The 27,923-nt window shown below is 52.7% G+C and overlaps 1 protein-coding gene across 2 annotated transcripts in view; it reads left to right on the top strand.

Moving 5' to 3' along the window:
- Window positions 1-27,923, top strand: part of THRA (thyroid hormone receptor alpha) — a 116,870-nt gene that overhangs the window by 49,554 nt on the left and 39,393 nt on the right. For both annotated transcript variants that reach the window (XM_077315525.1, XM_077315524.1), the window contains exon 2: window positions 21,542-21,797. The gene's annotated coding sequence lies outside the window, so the exon portion shown is untranslated. The remainder of the gene's footprint in view (window positions 1-21,541; window positions 21,798-27,923) is intronic.

Genomic DNA, 27,923 nt, shown 5'->3' with positions numbered 1-27,923 from the left:
TTACGAGCTTTTTAACTGCAAGGTTCCCCCCCCCCCCCACAACCTCCTTAGGCTGTAACGGGAGGGTGGAGATCTTTGCCGTCACCGTATATATTTTAGGGCTGGCATCTGACCCAGAGGTAGCCCCTCAGAGACCAGGCCTCTGATGTGTGAGGTAAGGAGCCCGGAGTCACACAACGGTGCAAGTGAGCAAATTCGGCCACTGGGAGAGTTTGGCAATCGGGCAGGAAAGCCGAGCACTAGAAAACTTTTCTGCTTTTTACGGGATCATTCCAGACCAAGCGATTTAACTTTACGTTAAAACGGCATTAAAAGGCAAAACCATTCGTGAAAGGTAGAAAGCCCAGAGGTTGATTTGGGGGCTATCCGTAGTAGTAAACAGCGTCACCTGTAAGATTATCTGCCCGGTCGACAGAAGTTTTGGATGTTCCGCAGGGCCTGCAAGACGCAGCTCTTCCGCCAAGCCTTTGGTTGGGCCAGTGATCCCAATAACATCAAATGCACTCCCCGAGACAACCCCCCCCCCCAAATGGAGAATGTCCTCTGACAGGTGGACTGGAAAACTGCTTGGTGGTACTGAGACGTTGAGATTTTAATATTCTGATTAAGTTATTGTTCTTAAGGTTTATAATAGCAATGTTTTATTGGTGGAAAGGCATGTTGAGCTACATGGGAGGGGAGGTATATGAGTGAACGAACAAACGAATGAATGAACACTGATGATGCATGGTTGGTGCAATGAAGTCACGACTCCCAGGGAATAAATGCATCCCTTCAGAGCCCAAAGTTGCCAACTTGGAGGAGCTGAAGAGTCAGAGAGAACATTTCCAGGGACCAGAAGTGGTTTCTGTCTTGAATGGCGTCTCCCGCAGTCAGGGAGAACACCAGTCCTGGGATAAGAGAGCGTCGGGCTGCAGCACAGGGGAAATGCTCCCATGCAGCGAACCTGTTCCTCTGATGGCGAACTGATATCCCCCTGAGTCAAGGATACTCCTCCGGGGTTGGAGGAATTGACCTCTAGGTAGCAGGAGACTCGATCCTCAGGAATGCAGAGAGATGGAAATTTTGACTTGCCTGCTTGCCGCAGGGCCGGAGTGAAGGGTACAGGTGATACGTGCAGCCTCGCTAGTGTGATCATTAGTCCGGGTGAAGCAGCCCGTGGCAGTGGTGAGCAATGGGGCCAGGGATCCTGGGACCCCCAACGTGAAACTTCCCTGTGTTGAAGCAGACCCTCAGTCTGTCAAAGTCAATATTTTCGACCCACGCTGGTAGCGACTCCCCGCGGTTTCAGGCAGAGATCTTTCCCACCTGATCCTTGCCCCGGAGGGGTCGGGGATTGAATCTCGGACCACCTGCACGCCAAGGAAATGTTCTGCCATGGAGCCACGGCCCTTCTCCACCCGTAAACGCAGATGTAAAATCAGGACTTTAAATATGACTCAGTGGGGGTGACTGACCAGGAAAGATCTCTCAGAGTCATGGGGGATAGCGGGATGAAAATTTCGACTCTTCGTGCAGTGGCGGCGGGAAGACGAATGCTGCCTAGCTAGATGAAAATCTCAATTTGGTGTGTGGCAACAGCGACAAGGGCAAATCTTGTTCTAAAGATTAGTATGAAATGGATTCTGGGCAAAACGTCCAATATTATGACGCCCTCAATGGCTGACTTTGGACTACTGCCTCTATTTCCACTCGACAACTCTCCAAAAGGAGGTTGTTGCACTGGGGGAGACTTATAAAAGGGCATCGGAAATGAGCAAGGGATAGAGTACTTCCCTTATAGGAAAGTAGATTTTTAGTTTGAAGCAGGGATTCCCAACCAGGGCTCCATGGTCCCTGAGGGTCTGTGGGAGTTCCGAAGGGGGTCCACAGGAGCTCTGAAGTGGGGGAGAGTCTGGGCTGTCTTTTCAGCTCCTGCTCTTCTTTCCAGAGCCACCTTAGTAGAAGTAAAGGCAGAGGAGGAAGCAAAAGGGGAGGGCTGAGGATGCAGGTAGTGATGTCACTTCCGGGACGTGACCAGCTGACATCACTTCCAGGGCTCCTCGGAGTCTGAAACATTATTCAGGAGCTCCTCCACGGTCAAAAGATTGCAAAAAGCTGGTTTACAACTTGGAAGGGAGGGCCATGAAGGAGGTTTATAAATCTTCAACGTGGTGCCCACCTTTTCTGTCACCCGCCAAGTGGTTTTAGGAAGTGGGCGGAGCCAGGTAGGGCTTTTGCCCAGCAAGGGTTCTGATTGACTATTGCCGATTTGCAGATTCTGCCGTGGGCCTCACAGGGACACCTGCTTGGCCATAGTGCTCAACAAGATGGCGGACTTGGGCAGACCACTGTTGTGATACCGCACACCTCCTTTTGCCATCTTGGCACAGGGCTTTGATGGCCATTTATTTCAGCGTAGGTTTTGTGTGTGTCGGAGCTCACGTTCTCAAATATGTGGAAGGGAAAGCAATTCGGGAATACTTTAGAAGGATGATTACTGAAACGGGACCAAGGAGGAATTGAGGCAAAGAATGATCTGGTTTGAATCCAGTGCATAAATATGTCGAGCGTAGTTCTCTGCATGAAGAACTGATAATGGATGAGGAGAGAGATCAAAGGTTCTAGTCTCGCTTAGGGTACAAATAAACAAGAAAGTGAGTTAAAATAAATCCTGGCACAAACAGAAACGTTGGTTTCCTTGCTTTAATAGCGTCACAGGACCCACACTTTAGAAACATAAATCATAGAAACAGAGAGCTAGAAGGGGCCCCAAGAATAATCTAGTCCAACTGCCCAAACAATGCAGGAAATTCATAACCCATTTTTCACCTCTGCATGTGGAGTCTTGTGTGTGGTTTTGGAAAGGCCTGTGATCCCAGTGGATTCGAGTTTTGGATCTTGGAGACCTGGGCTCAGATAACTATGCCGTGAAACATGATGGATAACCTTGGGTGCATTGCTTTCATGTATGCCACCGTGAGCTTTTTAGAAGAGCTGGTGTTTATACCCCACTTTTCTCTACCAGAAGTAGCCTCCAAGTGGCTTCCAGTTGCCTTCCCTTTCCTGTCCCCACTACAGACACCGTGGGAGGTAGATTGAGGCCGAGAGAGCTCAGTACGAACAGCCCTACCAGGGCTCTGAGGAGCCCAAGGTCACCCAACTGGCTGCATGTGGAGGACCGGGGAATCAAACCTGAGCTTCCAGTATACAAACCACCGCTCTTAACCACGACACCAAGCTTTCCCCTAAGGAAAGGTGGGATTAAAAATGTAATGGAATGGGTCAGCCTGGGAGGGAAAGGTGCAAACGTCGCTATATCCTTCTGCAAAAACTAAAAGGGAGAGGCTGTGTTTTGAGAGGCAGCCGTTCAGCACTCTGTGTATAAATTCCTTTTTACCCGTGTCGGAGGCTGATCCGCGCAGTCCTGCTAGAATGCGTGAGTCTGAGACCCGTGTGTCTGTGGGGCCAGGGCTTTACCCACCCACCCCCCTCCGCTTATTGAATTATCCTTGCTTCCCAATCGTAGGAGATGAGCGGGCCGGTCTGTGGCTTAGTACCGAAACGGCACCATGCGGAGTCCTAACTGGGGGGCCGAGGTCTGCTCCCTGCCTGTCACGTCTTGGGGGAGGCAGTGGGGCAGAAGGAGAGTGCCTTGCGTCCAAGCCGCATGCGCCAAAAACATCCCAGCCTCTCCCCCCCTCCCATGCCCCTGTGAAGGACATGGATTCTGTGTACGTTCTTGGCGCGTTGCCAGTCTCTATACTTGGCAGGGGCAGGCGTGCACCAATCCTATATGGAGTGAATGCTCTGCTCGGCTCTTCCACATATTTACACATCACGGTATAGGTTCCTGGGCTGGGCAGGGCTGGGCTGAGTTGGGGAGGGGGGCCGGAGGAGGAAGAAAAGTCTCGGTGGCACCATGCAGGGAAGAAAGAGGGCGTTTCATTGAGGTTGGAGAGAGAGGGCATGGCCGTAGGGTTGCCAAATCCAGGTAGGGAAGCTCCTGGGGGTTTGGGGATGGTGCCTGAGCAGGACAAGGACCTCGGCGGGGTCCTGGGCCACAGAGTCTGCCCTCCAAGACATCTGTCTTTTCCCAGGGGGATTGAGCTCTAGTCTAGAGATGAGCTATCATTCCAGAGCATTCCCAGGACCCCCTGGAGGCGGTCATCCCTAGATGGCAGGGGGGGAGAAGGAAAGCCTGGTCTTCTAGTGGCAGGGGGTCTTTTAGTTCGCCCAACCCAGCCTCAGGAATAGTGTCAGTAAGGTGGCCAACTCCAGGTCGTGAAATACCTGGAGACTTTGGGGGTGGAGCTTGAGGAGAAGGGCGGGGCTTGGGGAGGGTGCTCCTGACAGTCAAGCCAGACTGGGACAGGTGTGGACAGCTCTCTCTGTCTTCCTAGCCAGACCGAGGGGCTGCCCCCCCCCCCGAGGGCTGCCTATCCCACGGATCCCGGTTCATATTTTACGGCCTCCTTTGGACTTGCACCCCCACTGCTTTCAAACTCGGTTTCTGAATCGCCCCCGGAGAGTCGCAGTTTGTTCCTGCCTTAGGGAAGGGTTGTAGGAACGCTGCAGCACGCCGAGGGTTAACGTGGCCTCTTTCCCCCCCCCCTCCTTTCCCCCCATATCTGTCTAGGGCTGGGTCACGCCAGAAACCGACTAAGCCGGATTGTGCAACTCTTTCCTTCTCCCCCACCTTCAACCGCCCCAGGCCGCTACTGCTGAAGCAGGCAGATTGCTAGGGGCTGGGGGGGGAAGGGGGGCCTTTGCAAGGGGGGAGAGGTGTGCCCAGGGTGGGGCAGCCAGGTGGCTCAGGGGAGAACAAAGAGAGGAGGGGGCTTTCCCCCCCCAGTTTACCCAGCCTTGAGTGTTTGCTCAGATGGGTGGGGGGCATTGGAGTGGAGGGTTGGTTCGGAGTGGGGTTATTTGTACAGTTATAGGAGCAAATTGAAAGCTGGGGGTGGGGGGGGGAGGTAGACGAGTGGATTGAAATGAGGCTGGGGAGAGGCCCCGGCATCTACCTGCCCCTCCTAGAAGGGCCCAGTTAACCCTTAACTACTTGGAGCAAAGCTTTGAACCCATTGGCACCTTTGAAGACCAACAGGTTGAAGGCGGGGTATGTCCTTTCCTGTGCATGCACACGAAAGCTTTAAAAAAAAGAAATCCTTGGTTTTATAACCTACCCACCTTTAGCACTCAGGGCAGGTAACAACAATCGATCGGGTTCCAAAGGGCCTGCAAAACAGCGCTCTTCCCCCAGGCATTGGTTGAGGCCCAGCCTGCGCTGCATTTATCCGCCCGGGACCCCTGCCTGCCCCCACTCTGGGTTTTCTTCTGGATGGTAACCCCTCTTCCGAGCCGGGCCTTTCTGGAATACAGGTCTCCCGGGCTGGAGGGGGGGGTTGCTCTTGGAATAAAGGAGGATAGTAGGATTTAAGGAAATTGGATTGAGCTGGAGTTTTAGTTTTTTATTCAGATTTGTATTGGTAAACTAAATAAATAAATAAAACAATGTATAAATATCATTAAACATTCTGTTTCCATAGACCCCCCAGAAGTTCAGGATTTTTTTTGGGGGGGGGGGTCAGGCCAGTTCTTGTTTTGAGGCCATGGGACCAGTGGTTCTTGAAGGTCCATCACGGCCCTGACTCTAGCCCTGGCTCAGGCCAGTTTTACCTCTTTTTGGCCGGGGATACTGAGCAGGTTGTGGTCAGGTGATCTTAATGACCTTTGGGGGACCGTTAAGGCGGGGTGGCCAAACTGCGGCTCCCCAGATGTCCACGGACTACAATTACCATAAGCCAGCACTGGCTCATGGTTGTTGTAGTCCACGGGCATCTGGAGAGCCACCGCTTGGCCACCCCTGGTTTAGGGCTTGGGAGGCTAATACCAAAACCTTGAACTTGATCCAGTCTCCAGCTTGGAGCCAGTGCCGCTGGGAGAGCACTGTCATGCACGCCGTCCCCCGGCTCCATGTAAGGACACGCGTTGCCGAATTCTGAACCAGTTGGAGTTTCCGGAGCAGTCTCAAGGGAAGCCCTGCACAGAGCGAGTTGCAGAAGTCTGGCCTGTAGGTCAGGGGTAGTCAACCTGTGGTCCTCCAGATGTTCATGGACTACAATTCCCATGAGCCCCTGCCAGCGTTTGCTGGCAGGGGCTCATGGGAATTGTAGTCCATGAACATCTGGAGGACCACAGGTTGACCACCCCTGCTGTAGGTGACCATTGCATGGACCACCCTGCAGGGAGAGAGGGCATGAGCTGTTGTACCTGGTACAGATGGGGAAATGCCAGGCGAGCCACACGCGTGATCTGGGCCTGCATTGCAAGGGAGGCATCCAGAATCACACCCAGGCGACTGATGGAAGACACGAGTGCTAGCTGGGCCCCATCAAGAGTCGGGAGGGGTGCCAGCTGTCTCTCTGAATGCTGACCCGGTCAGAGGACCTCCAGATCTCGGCTGGATTCAACTTCAGCCGACTCTGCTTCAGCCGCTTTGCCGTGGCCTCCAGGCATCAGGCCAGACGGCTGGGGGTGTTGACGCAGGAGGGTCCAGTAACAGGAACAGCTGGGTGTCGTCCACATATTGGTGAAGCTCCCCGTATCTTTCCCCAAACCTGCTTTAGCAGGACGCTGAACCTCTTCCCAAACCTGCTTTGGGTACGGTCTTTGGGAGGAGTATTTTGTTTGGATTTAAAGCTGGCAAAACAGCAGGTTTTAGTATTCTACTCCTGATGTGAGGCACATGGCACTAAATGAGTAGCTGAAGCCCAGGGCGTTAACTATTTGTGTGCAGCCCGAAGCCGTTTGGTGCTTCCCATGCACTCACATTCCTGTGGGGGGAAAGCCCTGGAAAAACTTGCCGTTTCATTTGCCAGAAGTGGTGGCCACAAAGAGATGCCCCAGAGAATCACCCAAACCTTTCAGCAGCTGAGTAGGAAAAGGGGGCACAAAGGGGGAAGGTGCTTTCGTGTAGCATATTTGAATTCGGACTTTCTCTCCAGCAGCGCCTGGCTTGCCGGCCTGCGGAAGCAGCCAGGGTCCTTGTGAATGGGAGTCGGGACTTGGGCTTGGACAAAGCAGGTCGCCCTGTTGAAAGCACCCCTTCCCTGTCACCCCCATGCTGACCGGCAAGAGAAACAACTCCGTTTTATTCATGTCATTGGATGGGGTGCTTCTATCTATCCCACTTATCCCCCCAACGTACCTTGAAGGACCCAGGACAAGGTTGAATTCTGGACATAAACTTTCACATTTCATGGGTATAAGGTTCCTGCATGCACATTTCGTCAGATACAGGCAGAACCCCCCCCCACACACACACACACAAAGTTCAGCAGTGGAATGGGCTGCCCAAGGAGGTAGGGAGCTCCCCCTCACTGGCGGTCTTCTGGCAACAGCTGGACAGATCCTTATCCTGGATGCTTGATCCATCATTGAGCAGGGGGTGGGACTAGATGGCCTGCATGGCCCCTTCCCACTCTAGGATTCTAGGAGTCTTGTTCAGCAGAGGAATGGGCTGCCTAAGGAGGTGGGGAGCTTCCCCTCACTGGTGGTCTTCGAGCAGCATCTGGACAGATCCTTCTCCTGGGCGCTTGAGGCTGATCCTGCCTTGAGCAGGGGGTGGGACTAGATGGCCTGGATGGCCCTTTCCAACAATGATTCTATGCACACAAACGCTTCTACCCAGAATTAAACCTGGTTGACCTTCAAGGTGCCCCTGGGTTCAGACTTTGTGAATTAGGCGGGGCCGAGAGACTGTGTCTGGCCTAAGGCCACCCAACAAGCTTCCGTGGCAGAGTGGGGGATTCGAACCTAGCTGTCTCAGATCCTGGCGTGCTGCACTGGGCCGTGTATTGCCCCCAAAGTCTGGTTTTGAGTTTGGGGAAAGGACTGCAATCCAGGCGTGCAGAGTGTGGGAAAGAGTTTGACTCAGTGGGATGGCCGTGGAGTGACTTGAACTCAAAGGTATGTCATTTTCTGCATGCCATTTTCTGTTCTTTCCCCCGTTCGGTCGGGGACTTCCTCCGTCAGGCTGGCTGGGAGAATTGCACGTAGGTTCTCAGCTCCTGGGTTGAGAAATACCTGGAGGTTTTGGGGAGGGGGGTGTGGGTCACCCTCAGCCTCACCTTCGCCAGGGAGGAGAGAAAAACGGAGGAGAGGAGGGCAGCGGAGTGAAGTCATTTTGGGTGCCGATCGGGGAGAAAAGCCGGGGAATCATGAAGTGAATGAATGTCAACAAGGGGTTTTGTTGCTTTGCACAATCGAGGGCAATTAGGCAGCTGGGGCGTTTGCACAGTTGCTCGGCCAAGATAAGGGAGGTAGTCAAGGTGCGGCGATAAACCAGGGGTTCCCAACCTTTCGGATTCGGCAGGCTCATTGGGAATTCTGACAGGGGTGAGATGTTGCCCTGGGCTGAGGAGATGAAGCCACCCCACCTCCCAGTGGCCCAGCTTTCCTGTCCCTAAAATGAGGATGCACTTGCTTTAACGAAGGCAGCAAGGAGCTAGTCCTCTTGAGAAACAGCTCTTGAGCCCGTCCGCTGTTCGTAGCCCAACCTTTCTCAACTTTTGTACCTTGAAACCCCTGACACATCCTTCAGGCTTCAAGAAATCCCAAAATATGGTTGGGAAGCAGGGCTCTGGACACGTCCACCCCCTCCAGGCCCATCATGGGCCATTTGGGGGGGGCAGGTTGACATGACCATATATGGTCATATCACCTGAAGGTGTCTTGAAGGGTGCCCCTGGACTCTTGCTAGTTTTTGCTGCTCCAGACTGACTAACAGGCCTACCCATCTGGATCCATCTCCCAGTGTGGGAGTACAGCGACGGGGTAGCTTTGCCTGTTGAACATCCACCCGTTAAAGGCCCTGAAGCAAACCCCTCCGTGCAAGGGGTGCTGGGGGGTACCTGAGCTAGGCCACCTCGGTCCTCCCACCATTTGTGCACAAAGAATGATTCAGGCGATGAGATTGGTCCCTTCCCTTCCCATCACATTCCGCTAAATCAAACGGGTCCGTCCGCCCGTTCCCGCCCATGCACAGCGGCACGGCATGAGGTTTCCTCGCTGTGGGCCGGATTGTTCCAAAGCGTGGCAGGGATCCAAGGGTCCGGAGGAGCCAAGACGGACTCCACATTCCCGATTCTCTTTCAACCAGGGCCCTGCTTGGCCCAGCTGTTCGCAGACACTCCCCATCAAGTCTTTTTGGATGGTCGCTGGGCCTTGATCGCATTGTGTGTTTTCCTTGGGCCCAAGGCCTCATAGGCAGGCAGCCGCGCTGGAGGATCGTGCACCTTGGCGGGCATTTTCCTGGAGAGCTGGACGGGCTCCCCCCCCCCCACATGCACACGCATACACACCCTCCGATTTTTTTTTTCCTCCAGAATTCTTCTCCTCCTTGGTTATGCACGCTACCCATGCCAAGATTACTCACTGTTGTCTCCCTGGGGCGAGCTTGCGTAGCTGCTCACTCCAAGTTCTGGGCTGCGGTAATTCAGATTCCTGCAGCACAGGAAACCAAATTCTCTAACAGGAATAGATTTCATGCCAGCGAAAGGGATGCACGTGCATTTGACTGGGCGGAGGATTTGTGTGTGTGTGTGCGTTTTTTGGAGGTTTGCATAGTTCAGGCCGATGCTGCTAAAAACCCAGAGCACTTATATCTCATTGAAAGAGTAAAAAGTCCCTTCTTGGGACGCCAGATGGCTTTTCCACTCCATGCGGCTGAACGGGGGGTGCTTCCACAGAGCTAGCAAGCTCTGACTCTTGAAATCTCCTACCCCCACTCTGAAATGCTACTGGACTTGGGTATCTATCCCTCTGTCTCTCTGTCTGTCATCCGTCCGTCCGCCTTTCTAAACCGCCCTCCCGGCGAGGCAGCTCAGGGCTGTGTGCAAGTGACATATAAATGCAATGATCAAACCAATAACGTTTTAGTTTAAAAGTGGGCAACAAACATCAAAAATTGACAGCAACGCTTTCTCCAGGCAGTTACGGAGGTTATTTCAAATAGGCCAGGCTGGTGTGGGGATGCCTAGAGAGACAGATAAATGGAGAGGTGGAATGGGGGGGGTGGGGTGGCGTAGCTAGTTAAGTAGGCGGATGTTAATTTTGGCCCCAACCAAAAGCCTGGCGGAAGAGCCCGGTCTTCCAGGCCCTGCAGAATTGTGCCAACTCCGGCAGGGCCCGGCTGTGCTCCGGGAGGTCATTCCACTACGTAGGGGCCCGGCTGGAAAATGTCCTTGCCCTGGTTGAGACTGAACATGTTTCCTGGCCCTGATTGGGGACAGAGGCCTAGCTGTTGTTCTACTGCACCTTGACAGGTCTACCCTACGGAACTAGTAACTCTTTGTGTGAATGGTGGAAGTGTGGCTTCAGCCAGCCTCCTGCTCCTAAACTTCCACCTGGAATTACCACACATGGTTTACACACACGCCCACTTTTAGCTTTTAAAGGCCAGGACATTGCGTTTTTTAAAAAAGCAGCAATGTGTCGCACTGATAAGTTCTGCATCAGACAAATTCTGCGCATGATGTCTAATGTACATACAACACGCAGTCATAATTTTGGCCTGGGAGTCCGAAGGCATGTGCTTGTTCTTCAGGGGGTCCCTGGTTCAGCCTTGACCATCACCAGGTAAAGGACAGCAGGTGCTGGGAGATGAGGAAGGAAATTCTGAGTATGTGGGTCAAGGGGACTGGAGACCCCTGGGCATGTTCTCTTTAGGCGCCCTCTTTTGCTTCGATGCTCCTTCTAGGAGAGAATGTTGACGTCTCCAAACAGGTAGCCAGATATTGTGACAAAGCTTGCGGGTTACGTCAAACGTAACGCCAGTTCCAGAAATTAGCTTGCATGTTGGTAATTTGAAGGAATTCTTCAATGCCTCTGCTCGATATTATTTTGGATTCCTGATTTTTACGAGGACTTGCTGGCTTGCAATCCTCTGTCATCATTTTAAGGTGGTTCTGGGTTTTCAGCTGTTTCTGACTGGCTCGGAGCCGTGTTATAAATAAATCTGAAATCTACTCCCAAGCTGCCGTGTGAGACGTTCAACACGTTTGGGGAGGAACTGAGCGGCTTGAATCCGTCTCCCTTTTCCTCTGTTCCCTCTCTGCCGAGTGTAGCAGGAATGCAGCTCTGTTTGAAAAACCGTTCAGGGACCGCATTTGTGATTTCACCCATCCAGAGCAGGTTAAGCCACAGAGCCACAGTCGAACTGGCCTTTGAAACTTGGAAACCTGACCGACGGGAGGGCAGTGGGTGAGGTCAAATCCAACCTGTTTTTTTAGACAAGGTTCACGCTTGGGCCTTTAAGCCACTTGCTTGCCCCCTTAGGACAGCCTGCCTGACCTTTTTGAGAATGCTTGGAAATCTGGCACAGGGTGGTGCCGCCTGAAAATGGCTTCCAAAGGAGACGGAGCCAGCCACAAAATGCAAAGAAGGACGGCCATATGTAACCGTAATAATAACTCTTCCACATGCCAGGCAGAAACTCTGCTTAACAGGATGGCTTTTAAACCAAGCAGAATGTTAAAAACATTTTCTTGCTTACGCATGGTTTAACTTCTTCCTCGATCCCCCCCTCCCCCAGTTCCCCAATTCCTCTTCCAAATAAAAACGGCCCTCTTCGGAGACCCTAGCTTCTGCACAGCCTTCACGCCACCCCAAGACTCCCACGTTAAATCGAGACAAAATGCCTATTAAGGCCAGCCCAGGCACCAGTCGTGGGCAGAGGACTCAAGGGCTGCATCTCCCCTTCCCTCTCTTCCTGGTAAACAGGCAAAGCCTTAGTTTGCTCTGTACCCCTCCCCATTTCTCTCTCTGACACGGCCACCCCTTTTTGGAGCAGTTCTGTTCTCTTGCTAGTTTATAAATCCATCAAAGGAATTTTCCCCGCAGCCAAGAGAAATGTGACCTACATTCTGTGTCTCTCATCTCTGGCAAAAGCGCAGGCAGAAGGCAGGAGTAGGGAGTTCCCGGGGTGGGGGTAGGGGTGGGGGTGGGGGAGACCAGTCGCGCTAACCCCCTCCCTCCTCGGGGCCTTTTGGCTGTAGGGGGGGTGTCCCTCACCATCTCTTTGTGTGTGCTCACCAGTTGTCGATGGTTTCCAAGGTTGGCGACACAATTGGGAGGGGGGCATTCTGTGAAAAGAACGTGCCTTTGCCCCCCCCTCTTCCAAGGCCAGATGTGCAGGCGAGGGGTGGCACACTCCAGTGCATTCAGGAGAGCTTTTGTAGGCCCTTAGAGAACGCTTCTGCCTCTTGGTCCCCGAGGCTGCCGGGCATCCCCCGTCCCAGAAGGGCGTTTCAGGCTCTCTTCTTCCGTCTGCGAGATGGACCCGATGACGGTCCGATCTTTCAACTCCACTGGCAAAGCCACTCTGCCATCCTGCTTTTTTTTTAAAGTGCTTTTTTGCTATTTTCTGCAGTTTAAAATCTCTCTCTTCCCAATATGATTGCGATTTGGACTGTCCGTGAACAGATTTTCGAGGAGGGTGCTGCTGAGCGCATTCCTAATAATCCCCCGGAGTCTGAATCTGTACCTTCTGGGGAGGAGTCTTGCTGCTGAAGAGGACCTAGCAGTGATCAGCTGAACAACCCCCGGAGTCCTTTTCTCTGCGATTTCAATATTTCCCTTGCAACCAGGCAAGGGAACTTTACAGTAGGGAAGGCCGGGAGTTTCTTGGCGGCCCTGGAAGGGTTTCCCAAATGGGTAGGGATTAAATAACTTGAATATATTTTTTAAATTTCTTAAACATTTATCGGGCGCTATGACCATATGTGGGCATGTCGGCCTGCCCACCCCCTCTCAAAATGGCCTGGAGGGGGTGGAGAGGGGAGGGGCCCCAGGTGGGCGTGTGCACAGCGATGCTCCCCAACCACGTTCTGCACGATCGCACCATTTGTGGGGTTTCTTCAATCCTCTGGAGCATGTTTCAGGGGTTTCTCACTGGTAAAAAAGTTGAGAACGGCATCAGTAGGGGTTTGGGAGGTTTTTGCGGTGTGTGTTTAACCTTCAAATGATTATCAGTCAAGTGATTTTTTTTTGGAAACAGAGGCTTTCTACCATTGCACAGGAGTTCTCTCGACTTTTTATAGCTTTGCATGTGGCCGTTTGGCCTGATACAACATGACTTCTCTTATGTTTGTACAGCATGATGGGGGGAGAGGAGCGGGGAAGGGTGAGAAGAGAAGGTTTCCTGATCTCAAAGCCTTCTTCCTTCACCCTAAGGGCGAGCACCCGGGTTGCAGATTGCTAGGGGAAGAGGGCATTGCATTTTCCCCTCGCTCGGAGGAATAATTCCATTGTGAGTTCATAGTGCTGAAGTTTTGGGTCCGTTTTAAGCTTTGAACGCGGTCACCTTCCAGTTCCCCGTGCTTTGTGGGCAGAGGAAACGAAATTTCCTTCTTTCTGCAGCAGAGGGCTAAATCCGTGTTCCTCTGCAATAAAGTCTTGTCCGCAGGCCGGGGGGCCGCTGTGGAGAAGTCAGATCTTTGGTGTCAGCATGGGTTGGGTGAGCAACTATCTCTGATGAGATTATCTGGCTCCCCCCGTAACTCTTGTGACTCTGTTCCGAGGACGTTCGGTGGGCAGCCTGCCACTTTTGCCCCGCTGTCGGAGAGGAACTGGAGGCTGGCGTGGCCAGATGGGTCCCGGGGCCTGTCTCTTTTAACGCCTGCCTTTGCCTGCCTCGTAGCTCCCTCCTCTGCTTGGCATGATCGAGACCTTTCCTGGCACCGACTTGTTTGCTCTCGACGAGATTCCAAGAACTTGTTAGCTAACAGGTTGCGTTGTACAGAGAAAAGGCTGCCGTTCCAACTTGCAGGGATGGGGAGAGGAGCCCCCCTAACCCGGCCTTTCATTGCGAGGTCGGTGGAGTGCCTTGTGGAGGCCAAAATAACCATGAGCGGAGAGAGAGAGAGAGAGAAGATGCTTGTGTTTTGGAGAAGCAACGAGGCAAGTTTGTTCCTGGGCATTCCCCCTCTATGCTTGAGTCATCCGGGCCCACGAGCACCTGATGTGTTCATTCCCCTCGCGGCAGTCATGGCTCTGCAGCCCAGATTGGAGGCTTGGTTTCTGGGTCACACACGGGATCATCCCTTACGCCGAAGCAGGGCAAGTGAATCTGCGAGAGCCAGGCAGTTCTCGTTTCAGATTCTCATATTGTGAAAACATTGGGTCAGCCCCAAGCCTGGCTGGTCCCCACTGGATGGTGGATATGGTCGCCAGCTCCGGGCTGGGAGATTCCCGGAGATTGGGGGTGGAATCACGACAGGGACCCCCAGTGAGGTACAACGCCAGGGAGTCCACCCCTCTGAAGTATCCGATTTCTCCCAGGGAATTGATCTCTGCGGTCTGGAGATGAGCAGTAATTCTGGGGATCTCCAGATCCCACCTGGAGGATGGCACCTGTAGCCTGGCTATGACCAGCACGCTCGCCTACCTTTCCAGCTTGGAAGCCTCAGCACTGCTCTGGGTAGGGGCAGATGATGATGATGATGATGATGATGATGATTATTATTATTATTATTATTATTATTATTATTATTATTATTATTATGTATTTAATTTGTATACTGCCCTTCTGGTGAGCCTACTCACGGCTGTGTGCCACGTTAAGAAGAGCAATAATACGAGTTAGAAGGTAATAACATTTTAAAACCATTAAAAGCATTCCTGGCTCACAGCCATTTAAACCTAACAGCTGAGCTGCTCTGCCAGTCAGCCGTTAGGTTTAAATGGCTGGCCACAAACAGCTTGGCCAAACCTGCCAAAGTCCTGTTCAGGGAAAGAAACATCAGTTCCTGAGCTCATATGCGCCAACGAGCGAAGTTGAAGTTGGCTGAATGTAGCACTCTTTGAGGGACGTAATGCAGGGAGGTGGTCCCTCAGTACACTGCACTGGGCCCAGACCACATATGGCCCCCGGGAAGGTATGCCTGGCCTCAACCAAACTCAGGGCCTTTTTGATTCTGGCCCCAACCTGGTGGAATGAGCTCCCGGAAGAGCTGAGGGCCCTGATGGAGCTGTCAGCGTTCCGCAGGGCCTGCCAAATGGAGCTCTTCCACCAGGTGATTGGTTGAGGTTGGGCTGGGAAGAGCAGCTCCCTTCCTCCAGAAAGGCCTGTTCAGCCAAATTTTGCTTGAAATCACGCCCCTGGAAGGCAGTCAGCTGTGTCAATGGAGGCTAGGGGGGTGGGAGTGGGGTATGTTCTGCCCATCGGGATTTTTGTTGCCATCTTGGATTGTTGTGTGTTGTTTTTATGGGGGATCAGCGGTCAGCAAGTGAATGTATGAATGAATGAATGAATGAATGAATGAATGAAGGAAGGAAGGAAGGAAGGAAGGAAGGAAGGAAGGAAGGAGAATGATCTTTCTAGGGGGACGAAAAGGGCTGGCGAAACCAAGAGAATGTCCACCCGTCGTTCTTCATTATTATGGCTATGACTTTCCTTTTGGAAGAGCCAGCTTGGCCAGGTAACCCTGTGTGAGAGGGGAAGAGCACGTCCAGGACCCACCTTCAGGACTAACAGTATCTGAGACAGGATCGGAGCTTTCGTGAGTCGGTGCTCGCTTAAATTCCATCCGTCTTTAAGGTGCCTGTGGACTCCCGCTCTCTTGTACCGCTGCGGACAGAGGAGGACGGTGACCCATCCCGATGGCAAGGGGACAGGGATCGCCTCTGATGACAAGCATACCAGCTGTCGTCCTGCTGTGTTTTGCCCGGCGAACGTGGCAACTGTGTTGAAAAGGCAGGACGTGTCAAGACGCAGAGGACGTGCGCGAGGCACTCGGGCCGTGTCTTTGTTCCCGGGTCCCCACCCGAAGCCCGCTGTGTGTATCCCTTCGGTTTCTTCCTCGTCGCGGGGACATTATGCTGACACATCTTTGCCGTGTGAAGCAAGAATTGGTCTTAGGGGCGTCACCGGCTTTCTGGTTAGAGGGGAAGTGTGGCGAGAAGAACCCCAGCTGCTTCACCTCGCCTGCCACCTTGGGGCCTAGAAACTTATTTTAGAATTGCACGGGAATGGAATGCATCCAGAGCGCGCTGCTCTTTTCGGCAGGAACAGGAGGGAAGGGAAATCTTATTCTCCTGTTCTCTCCACTGGGGATGTCTTGGCTGCCGCAACTCTGCTTTCTTTTTGTCCCTTTGCCCACTGGCTCACCACACACACACACACACACAGCCTGGTTCTGGCTCTCGTTCTGCCACCCTCCACCTTCACCTCCTCTGGGCGCCATTTTGGTTGCCACATCTCTGCCAGTGTGTTGGCATTCTTTAGTGGGAACCCAAAGCAGCTTACATGTTTCTCCCCTCCTGCATTTTATCCTCCTAATAACCCTGTGAGGTAGGCTAGGGTGGGGGCATGCATAAGGCCACCCAGGCGTCTCTGGAGTCCATCATGTCGGTAGGCTTGCCAACTTCCAGGCAGGAGTTCTTTCGCCGTTAGAATTGATCATTGGAAGATGAATCTCACGTCCCCCTGGAGAAAATGGCTGCCATGGAAGGGGGGAACTCCATGATATTTTATACTGCTGAGGCCCTTCCCTTCCCCAAAACACCCCCAAAGTCACCAGGTATTTCCGACCTTATATAATGTCAGTTGTCCCTTATCCCGAACTTGGCATGTGGATTAAGCAGGGCCAGGGAACCACTGATATTTCAGCTGTGCCTGGCTGGTCCCTGAACAATTCATTCGTAGCCTGGGGTTTCCTTGTCGAAACTTCATGTTTTAAGTTCTCCTGGGAGTGAGGTGAGAAGTTTTGCAGCCCGCAAAAAATATAGGCTTGCATGTTCCCCAACCAAAATGAAGTTTGGAGATTTAAGGCCACAGCTGCCGGCCCCTTGTGCCCTCTCAGGGGCACAGGGTCCCCCCCCCCCAACTTGCCTTTCCTTTGCCCCCCCCCCTCACCTATTCCAAATTCTACTAAGCCAAACCCTGCAAATTTTAGCAAACGGGGACTCCTCTTGTGCTTCAGTGCGGGGCAGTTTGGTTGTTAGTTTCTAATCTGTTTTTTCAAACAACAATGTATTTGTTTTCGAATGATCCTTTCCCCCTAGGGGGAAGGAGGACTTGGACTGAAAAACGGAACATCAAAAGGAAAAAAGGAAATTAAGACCATTCTAATCGGCGTCGTGTATCTGTGACTGGAGACACCCCCAAAGAGAGGGCAGCCCAGAGGGGGGGAGCCTTAGCATCTTCTGCCTCTCCAGAGCAGGGGGGGAGAAATAAAATAAACATATCAGCATGCTCTGTCCAGAGGTGACAGACTCACAACCCTCCCTTACTCCGTGGCTTTCTGGAGGGGCAGCACAGAAGATCTGTGCAAAAAAAAAAGCCCCCCCCCAATTCCAGTTAAGCTTTGGTTGCCAACCTCCAGGCATGGCCTGGAGTTCTCCTGGAATAACAGCCAATCTCCAGGCTACAGAGATTGGAGGGTGGTCGCTCTGTCATTACACCCTGCTCTGTGTGTGTGTGTGTGTGTTTACAATGGTATCCTCTTAGCAATCCCCCAGCCCTCCCTCTCCCCACACCACTCCTGCCCACAGTGACCCCTCCCCAATCTCCAAATTAGCCAGTCCCCCTACGGTGCTCCCGCTCTTCCATCCGTTCCAGGAGGGTCTAAACCAGGGGTAGTCAAACTGTGGCCCTCCAGATGTCCATGGACTACAATTCCCAGAAGCCCCTGCCAGCATTTGCTGGCAGGGGCTTCTGGGAATTGTAGTCCATGGACATCTGGAGGGCCGCAGTTTGACTACCCCTGGTCTAAACCCTACAGAAAAGGTCATTCGAGGACACAGAAGGCCTCCCTGTTTCTTCCCCCCCCCCCATTCCCTTTCCCTCTAGGGAGGCTGGGGGGGGGCTTGTTCATTCCCATTTTTCCTTTGATGATGTAACACGGTTTGGGCAACGTGCCAGAGAGCGGCAGGTTTCCTTACAAACTTTATTGGGGAGGGGGGAAGCACAAGCTGCAGGGAGAGAAGAGGGAGGGGGAAAAGTAAAACGCTGCAAACTTTTGCTTAACCCCTGCCTGGAGCCGAAAGGCGGAATGGCCAGGAAACCAGAGCTCACACCGAGGAAATAGAGGCAGGCATCCTCCTCCTTCGTCCCTAGTCGGCCAAAAATCCTGACTCTCTTTCGTGCTTTGGTGCTTCGGTCTCCCCACCCAAGGGTAGTCAACCTGTGGTTCTCCAGATGCCCATGGACTACAATTCCCATGAGCCCCTGCTAGCGTTTGCTGGTAGGGGCTCATGGGAATTGGAGCCCATGAACATCTGGAGGACCACAGGTTGACTACCCCTGCCTTAGACTCTGCTTTCCAAGACAGCCATGTTCTCCTGGGGAACTGATCTCTGTCGTCTGGAGATTGGCTGTAGTGCCAGGGGGTCTCCTGTCCCCACCTGGAGGTTGGCAAGACGATCTGGCACCCCATGGGATGTTGAAGTTCTGACCAGGCCGCAGAGCAGAGTATAGACTGGTTCCAAAAAGTTCATTCTTGGTATGTTCAGAGGCTAGGGAATGTTGCTTTGAAAACAAGTTTCCGGACGAAATCCGGATACAGCGGGGCTGAGAGCCAGGGATATTAGGTGAGGGAGCTCGCTAGCTCAGAGGGGGAAGCTGAGAAGCTCTAATTTAAATCCACATCTTCTTGGGTTAGAATAACAGAATCATAGAGTTGGAAGGGGCCTCCTGGGTCATCTAGTCCAGCCCCCTGCACTATGCAGGACACTCACAACCCTCTCGCTCATCCACTGTCACCTGCCACCCCCTTGAACCTTCACAAAAGGCCCCCTTCCTAAGAAGGAGCAGGTGAAAGCGTTAGCCTCCTTCACTCCCATCCTGTTTGTGTATATTAATCAACCTTTATCGTTACAGTCGTTCAGTTATTCAAATTATACGAGGCTTTGTCAAAAATTAGTTCACTCCCACCGCTTCAGGAAACCCTTCCAGGGCTGTCAAAAAACCCCAGCGCTTTATGAAAGGGTGGGAGTGAATAAATTTTTAATATATATTTTTAATTTGATAAACATTTATCAGGTGATAGGACCATATAGGGTCATGTTGACCCCCCACCCCAATGGCCAAGGAAGGGCCTGGAGGAGGTGGGAAAGTGAGGGGCTCGGGTGGGTGGGTGGGTGTGTCCACAGCTCTGCTTCTCAACCATATTCTGCCACAATCACACCACTTCTGGGGTGTCTTGAAGCCTGAAGAAGGTTTCGGGGGTTTCTCAGTGGTAAAAAATAAGCTGAGAAAAGCCGAGTTATCCAAACGAAATCACAAGAGACCATAGCAGTATGGTCATAAGGTGTAGGACAGGTGAGACATATCCTAGGAGCAAAAAAAGACAACTTAATTCTACCTCGCTTCAAGACATTTGAATTTCCATGGCAGCGGCACAAAACTTAGCCAGTTGAATTGTCACCTGAGCGCCCTCTTCATTTAACAGCCTCTTTGCTCCGTCTGTATCCGACCATCCTGGGAACCTTTTGAGGAGTGCATCAATGAGTTCGCCTCGAATATCTGCATAGACCCAGCAGTGGAACCATGCGTGTTCTCTGGTTTCAACGTGGCCGCTTCAGCAAAAACACCATAACGGCCATAACGTCTTGCTACAATAGCAAAGTTTATCCATCCTTATTCTAGCAAGATATTACGCTGTGTATTTGTGGGATATCTTCATGACCCTGCTCTGTAAGAGGGGCGTATTCTTCTAACGGCCCTCTAATAAAGCCGAGGGCATAACCAAGCATCTAGCAAGGGTTGAATGCCCTTCCCTGTTTATTTATTACCCACAAAGAAAGATAAGGGGGCAGAATATGCGTACTTTTAACTGCGGCCAGAAACGTTGCCGTTTTACTCCGGTCCGGTGCTTTATCCACTGCTTAGCTGGTGTCACAGCTAGATCATAAAGCTAATTTGGAAGGTTGCATGCGTTTATCGAAACGGATGTGAAGTCCTTGCGCAGAACAAATTTGGAGTCCGGTGTTACCCTTAAGGCCAGCAAAGTTTTATTCGAGGGAGGAGATTTCGTGGCTAACTTCCTCAGACATGTCTGCATTTGAGAACTCCAAGCTGAGGAATTGGTTGGCTGTTGTTGTTTTTTTTGCGGAGGCTGTGCATATTTATCAGCGCTGAAGCAAGCGTCACGAGGGGTCAGAGGCTCTTTCGCCGTGGGTGACTGCGGAGGAGACGGACCTCCTGACCCACGGCTGTTTTTGCTTAAATGCACAACGGGGCACCCAATGTGCAGTTCTAAGGGAGGGGAGGGAGTGGGGAGTTCTTAAACTCAGATGTTCTGCATTGTGCTGTTGGACTTTGCAGTTGTAAGGATATTTCACCTACTGGATGTTAGGCTTTTCAATGTCACGAAGCTAAACAGCAGAGCATGTGTGCATCCCCAGGGAAATGTGCATTTGCAGAGTTGCAATGCACACAAATTGTCCTCATGCACCATGCCCGATTTCCCCTTTAAATAGTCCTGCCTGTCCCTGGCCTTCTACTTAGCTGTAGCAAACGAGGATATTAGCCACACAGAGTACTTGTAGATTCCCACTCACAGGTTAACAGCAACGGCTGCTGCTGTCATAACAACCACAAAGAAGTTAGCCACTGTTAGCTGTGACAGGGAAGTGGAACCTCCATGTTCCAAAGCAGCGTACCCCAGGATGTCAAATGAAATGGGGACGGGAGCTCCATCCTTCGGTGTTTGTGAACTTCAATCTGGTTGGTCACGACTAGAATCAGCATGGTAGAATCTCCCAGTGTGTTCCCTGCTTAGGCCTTCTGGAAACTGAAGGAGTTTTGAACCCAGGGATCCCCCATCCTAATCTAAGACGCCACACAGGCTGGTACCACAATTTATTGATCTCCCCCGATAATTCCCCCCCCTTACTTTCTTCTCCCCCCTCCCCACCCCCTCCACCTTTGTCCTTGCCAAAAGCCAGACTATAATGATGCAGTGTAAGCCACCTATCGTTCGAGAGCTGTACCGTACGATTTATCACTTATCATGATCTATCATTGGCTGCCGCCTCACTTACTTTGGCCATAGCGTACGATCCAACTCAACGGAGAAAGCTACGATGCTGGGACGGGTCAGTGGAAGAAGGAAGCCGGGCTGGCAAAGGGTGTGGTGGCTGGGACGCAATCAGGACGGGCACCGGCCAGAACATTTGCCCGTTTTTGGGAGGTGGTGTGGGATCGGGGATCACGGCGGCAGCTGCCCCATGGCATCGCCAAGAGTCGGACACGACCGAATGGCCGACAGCGACAACAACAAGCAGTCTGATGCAATAACAAAATCCGTGGACGCAAATCACCCGCCAGAGGTTCAGATTTCGGGACAACACAGTTTTGGGGTTGACTTGGGGTGTGTGGCAGTTCCGGAATTGTCGAGCGTAATGCCAGGAGGGTGGCCAAGATCATCAGTTAAAAATAATTTTAAAAATAGCGTTCTTTGTTTTTTCTGATGTCGCAGAGACTTGAGGGTGGGAGGGGGAACTTTTTGCAGAATGGAGGAAGGAGGTGACGGCATCTCTCTTTTTGCCTCCGCAGGACTCCTGCCCAGCGTTTTTGCCCAGGATGTTTGACGTTCAACGCTGAGGGGCCGCAATGGGGTCGGCCTCCTAGCTCCGAGTAACCCCCCCCTTCCTCCTGAATCCTGCACCCACATCTGTCGTGGCGGCCGCGGAGAGCCGCCTCTGGGGGCGGAGCCCACCTTGGTCTCTCCTTCTTGGTCCTGGATGGAATTGCGGTGAATGGAACAGAAGCTCAGCACGGTGGAGTACCTGTCGGAGCCAGAGGACACCCGGTAAGGCCGCCACACGGGCTGCGGTCGCCTGCACCGTCTCTGGGCCTTTTGCGGGGTTAGAGAGGCTCGTGGAGGACCAGTTTGTCAGTGGCTACTGGCCGCGGTGCTGAGGGACGGTGCCGGGGCAGCTGAACCTCCACATTCAGAGGCACTCATCCTGCGAATCCCAGAGCCAGGGGGCAACATCTTGGCTTCGCTGCCCTGTTGTCGGCCCTCCAGAGGAACTGGTTGGCCACTCTGTGAGACAGGAGGCTGGACTAGATGGACCTCTGGTCTGACCCAGCAGGGCTCTCCTGATGTCCTTAGGAAGGCCTCGGCCTCTCTGCCCTGTTGCTGGCCCTCCAGAGGGACTGGCTGGCCCCTGGGTGAGACAGGAGGCTGGACTGGAGGGACCCCTGGTCTGACCCAGCAGGGCTCTCCTGATGTCCTTAGGAAGGCCTCGGCCTCTCTGCCTTGTTGTTGGCTGTCCAGAGGAACTGGCTGGCCCCTGTGTGAGACAGGAGGCTGGACTGGAGGGACCCCTGGTCTGACGCACCAGGGCTCTCCTGATACTCTTAGGAAGGCCTTGGCCTCTCTGCCCTGTTGCTGGCCCTCCAGAGGAACTGGTTGGCCCCTGCGTAAGACAGGAGGCTGGACTGGATGGACCCTGGTCTGACCCAGCAGGGCTCTCCTGGTGTTCTGATGTTCTTTTGGCTGTACTTGGCTGTTTCAAAAAGCTCAGATCTGGAAAAGCCACTTGCAGGGCCCTTACGTTGTGGCAATCTTGCTGTGAACGTCAGCGTTGCAGGACAAGGGTGCAATCGGTGCTTTCACATACTAGGAAAGCTCCAGGAGAACCACTGGCAGCCTGGAAGAAATTTAGTCTAGTGGGGGAGAGCCTTTGGCACAGATGGCGTCAGAAGTAGTTTGCTGTAGTGGTGAAAAGCCAGCTTGATGCAGCGGTTGAGACCAGCGGCTTCTAATCTGGAGAGCCGTGTTTGATTCCCCACTGCTGCACATGCAGCCAGCTGGGTGACCTTGGGCTAGTCACAGCCCTGATAAGGCTGTTTTCACAGATAAGTTCTCTCAGAGCTCTCTCAGCCCCCCCCCCCATTTCTCAGGGCGGGGTTGTTGTGCAGAGGAAAGGAAGGCGTTTTGAGACCCCTTTGGATGGTGAAAAGTGGGGTACAAAAACCCACGTTTAGTTTTTCTAGTAGAAATACCCAAAGGCACTGGGTCGCCAACCTCCAGGTGGGACCTGAAGATCTCCAGCTTTTACAGCTGGTCTCCAGGTGACAGGGATCAGTTCCCCTGGAGGAACTGGCTGCTTTCCAGGGGGGGCCTCTATGGCAGGGATGACCAAACTGTGACTGTACTGACAGGGGCACATGGGAACTGTAGTCCATGGATATATGAAGAGTCACAGTTTGGCCACCCCTTCTCTACACTGTTGAACCATGATGAGGTTACTCACCATCCTTCTTCAGGCTCTACCCCCCCCCCCCCAAATCTTCATCTATTTCCCAATCGTGAGCTGACAATCCTACACGGGGACCTCCTGGTCCTCCTTGCTCCAGGGCTGCTGTAACATTTCCTGGTGACAAGAGCCTACCCAGGTCAAAGACCTCTCCAGACTAAAGGTTGTTTTCCAAGGCCTTGTTATGTCTGCTCCTTGTCCTGCCCTCACAAAGCACAGAGCTTGATCTTGGGGACAGAATTCAGCATTTTTTAAAAAAAAAGATGCTTCCATCCCTTCTGTTAGCAAACAAGGACTTGACTTTTAAGCAGAGGGGCCAGAGGCTTGGGGAAAGGACCCGGAGCGAGCCCCCGTTCTCAGCTCTTTCATGCCGTCTGCTCCGTTTTGTGGTAGAGGCAACTTGTAGAATCCGGCAAGGCAATGACGGCCCAGAACCCCTAGCTGCTAAGCCTCCACCCCAAGCAGGTTGCCATGAAAAAGGATGACATGAAAGGCAAATTAATAGGAGACCTAGTGGGCCCGAAGCCACTGGCGATGGAGGAGGATGCCTGTTGCATCTCTGCAGGATTCTCGGTGCTGGGCTTGTCCGCGGTACGTTTGCTGTGCTCCGTTTCCTGTGACTAAGGCAAAGTGCAGCCAAAAGGGAGATTGCCCACTGTATCTCTGCACGAGTCAGTGCACGGGACCGCTTTCCTCCCAATCAGGAGCAATGCTCAGCTAGTACCTGGGCATGGAATTAGGGTCACTGTGGGTTGTGAGCGTTCTGCGTTCTGCAGGGGGTTGGACGAGACGGTCCCTTCCGACTCTCTGATCCTAAGACCGGGACAGGTTCTTGTGAACGTGGCTAATTCTTACGTTTTGTTCTCCTGGGACTGGCTGGTAGGATCCCATTTCCCCTCTCCCTCGATTCCCTCTTTCCCTTCCCGGAAACCTTCTATATTCTCTTTTCCCGCTTGCTTCTCTCCTTCCTACCGCTCAGCTCTGAGAAATTTGGGGGACATTGCATTACCGTTCCCACTGGAGTCCTTTCAAACTCTGTGGCCGCGCGAATGTAGTTGGTGGATCACCTGAGAGACGTTTCCTTTGATACGCCTTGGCCTGGATAGCGCAGGCTAACCTGAAGCCCATCCAACCCCGGAAGCTAAGCGAGGGCGGCCCTGCTTAGCAGTTGGATGGGAGACCTCCAAGGAAATCCAGGGTCATGCGGAGGCTGGCAGCGGCCAACCACCTCCGTTCGTCTGTTGCCTTGAAAAACCTCCAGGGTGGCCATAACTCTGCACTTTCCACATAGAGACGTTTGTTTTAATTCAGGAGGGCCGCTCTGTGCTAAAGAGCGTGCATTGTATGCAGAAAGACCAGCTTCAATGTCTGGCAACTCCCAGAAAGGGACTCACTGGCAGAGCCACTGCTTGGCACATCGAAGGTGCCGGAGAGTAAACGGTTAATACATCTGGGCGAGAGCCGGTCCGTGGGCACGCACAGAGCTTACAGCTTGGGCTCTTGGCAGAAGTCCTCCGGCAAAGACTGGCACCATGAAACCCCCACGTTGGCAGTTCCCATTTGCTTGTGCCCCTTTGGCTTTCACCCCCTCCCCACACACACACACACACAGACACGTGCTGTGCCACAGTGGGATCTGGTGGCCAGGGCTTCTGCTTTCGGCATCCCATGAGGTGCAGCTTCCTTGGGGCGGCCGCCGTCCTTCACCAAGCCGAGAAGGTCCCCAGCCCCGGAGTCGCAGAGCTGGAAACTTGCTCTTGGAGTCTCTCGGAGGCCGTGAAACTGGAGAAGAGTCTGGCGGGGGTGTCCCAGCGGCGGTCAGGTGGTGGGTATTAAGTTGCCCGGCCTGGCTGGCTGTCCTCGTCACCTAGCCCAGATCTGGATTCCTATCTCTCTGGGTTAGGTTCGCAAGTGACCCTGGGAGGAAAGGGGAGAGGGGGGGGGCGTGTGTGCCCGCGGAGCCTTCTGCCGGAGTGAGCCGCTTCGCACCTTGGCTTTCGGCCATCTACGGCCATGCTGTCGGCGCAGCCTCTGCTGTGGCCCAGGTTTCCAGCCGATCGATGGGGGAGGCTGAGCAGGTGGGTGAGTGCCCTTCGGCGAGGGGACCGGCAGGTTCCCTGGGGGGAGCAGCGCTCCTTCCAGGGCGCGCCAGCCGTGCCATAAACAACAGCCCGTTTCTTTTTCCTTCTCCCCACCCGTCCCCCCCTCCCTGTTAAACTTTGTTTTATATTTTCACGTCAGAATTTCTTAAGCCTGTTGATTCTATGCCATGTTTGTACAGCTGCCCCGGCACCGTCTCAGCAGCGACGAGGGGGTGTGCATTGGACGCAAGACGCAAGAGTGTAGCATGCCACTAAGTTTATGCGCCTCTGGATAATGGATGGGGGGGGGCAGAGGCAGGAAGACCCTCTGCAATCTCTGCTTCTCTGTGGTTGTTTTAAAAAAAAGGAATTACTTTCCAGCATTCACTTGTTTCCCTGTTGCTCCAGAAGCTCAAGTGAACGCCTTCGCCTTCCGCTTTCCCCACTCCGGCTTGCCTTTGGGGGTACACTGCCACTACACGTGGAGGTTCAGTTGTTCGTTTTAAAAAAGTGGGGGCGCCTCTTTGCTAGAGACCTAGCAAAGGTGGCTGATGGTTAAAAAAAAAAAGAGAGAGAAGCCAACCTCAAGGCAAATAATTAAAACCATTCAAAAAACACTCAGACAAATAATTAAAGCATTGGGAAACTCCCAAACCCCATAAGCAAAAAAACCACCATGCAAAGAACCAAAAAATGTCTGAAACCATCTTCTCCTTGCAGTGTTTTTATTTTTTTTTGGGGGGGGGGGGAGTTGCTTGCAGTTTTCTTTCTTTCTCTCTCTGAAGGATAAAATCATGGCACCTCTCCTGCTCCGGGGCTGGCTGAGTCCCTGCAGAGCATTCACAGAGGGGGGGGGGGTCAATCCTTTCATTGACCAGAATAGTTGCCAGGGGTCTACAGCTCCAGAGGGTTTGCTGGTGGTCAGTTCCCATCCGACAAGTCCCTGCGACAACATGGGCGTCCTTTGGGCTCAGCGAGCTGCCGGGCTTTTTAAACACCCCACGCTGCCCCTGGGCTCAGGGATGCCAGCCGCCAGGAGCGTGCAGGTAAACAAAGTCACCTGGTAAATAATATCCCCTTAAGTCTCTGATGAAGAGAAAGGACTCCCCCCGCTGCCACCTCCTTTCCTACTAGCTAGGAATGTATCTTGATCCTTGGTTAGATCGGGGGACGATTTCAATACAGCCTTTAGGCACAACGGCTGGATGAAGATTCCATATTCAGAAGCACTGTACCTGTCAGTTGCTGGAGGGCAGACGTCTTTCACTGTAAGAATCACAGAATCGTAGAGTTGGAAGGGGCCACACAGGCCATCTAGTCCAACCCCCTGCTCAACGCAGAATCAGCCCAAAGCAATTGGGATGCTGGACATAAGTTCTCTTAGGTGTGAGCGTTTAGCCTTGGCTGATGGCAAGGGATGTTCTCGTGCGCGTTTTCAGTTTGCCCGTGTTCCCATTCCCCAGGGGAGGGGTGGTACCTCGCAGAAAAAGGTGTCTGCAGAGAAAAAGACCTCTAGGCTAGGTGACTCAAGGACGCGAAAAAGACATCTAGGGGGCTCAAGGACGCGAGCCAAGCCACACGGAGCATGGGAATATAAAATCATTTCAAATGAGAGAACCAGCTCGTCACAAAGGAAAAAAAAGAATTCCTTACCGCCCTGATTTGACAATGCCTCGAGTTTGAACAGAAACACTGTTTGCTAAATCCACAATTTGGTAATGTCTGTGGTCTGTGCCTGTGTGCAGGAATTCCATGCCACGGAATTCCATGGTTGTTTGGTAATCTTTTTAGCCCACCCGCTTTCTTCCCTGCCTTTCCGCTCCACGGCAGCCCTGTGAGGTTAGAGGGGCTGAAGGAGAGCGGCTGGAGCCAAGGTCACAAAACAAAAGGGGGGGGGGAATTGCCGGGTGATAAGAAATAGATTTAATTTTTACGGAGCCCTTACGTGGTTTGCCGGATGGGCTTCGCCAGGGGGGGGGGATCTTTAAAACCCAATTTTATATTTAATGCACATATTAGAAAGACCCTGTCGTAAAATTATACGGACAAATACGTATCTCAGTTTTGATCCTGCCTTTTGAATGTTGTTTTTAACATTTTTTACTACAGGGGTCTTTCTACGAGGTGTATTAAATAGAACATTGTGTCTTTATAGATTTCCCCCTTCACGGCAAATCGCGCGAGGACTTTGTAAAATGAATCTTATTTCTGATCACCCGCCATTTTTTACTTTTTGTTTTGTGACCCATCTCATAAATAAACAGATACAACCTTTCTGGGTGAAGCCCACTTTTCGCCTTTCTCCTTGGAGCCAAGTTCAGCCGGAGGGCTTTCACGACGAGCGGGGATTTGAACCCAGGTCTGCAAGAAGCGTAGAAAGACTATCGTGTTGTTCGCGAGGCGCTGTATTAACAGTGGCGTTGCTGGATCCGAGCGGGCAAGGGGTAGGCTGCCAGAGCGCCCACCGGTGCTCTGAGGTCAGCTGGGCAACAGAAGTTGAACCGACCATCAGCTGGGAAGCGGCTTTGTTAGCAGGCTGAGACATTTCTGCTTTGTGGGTGGGTGTCTGAAGGTGGGCGTGCGCAGGAA

Source organism: Paroedura picta, chromosome 16 (genome assembly GCF_049243985.1).
Source record: "Paroedura picta isolate Pp20150507F chromosome 16, Ppicta_v3.0, whole genome shotgun sequence".
NCBI classification, from domain to species: Eukaryota; Metazoa; Chordata; class Lepidosauria; order Squamata; family Gekkonidae; genus Paroedura; species Paroedura picta.
The sequence above is the reverse complement of the archived record's forward strand: the minus strand, read 5'-3'. Positions and strand labels throughout refer to the sequence as shown.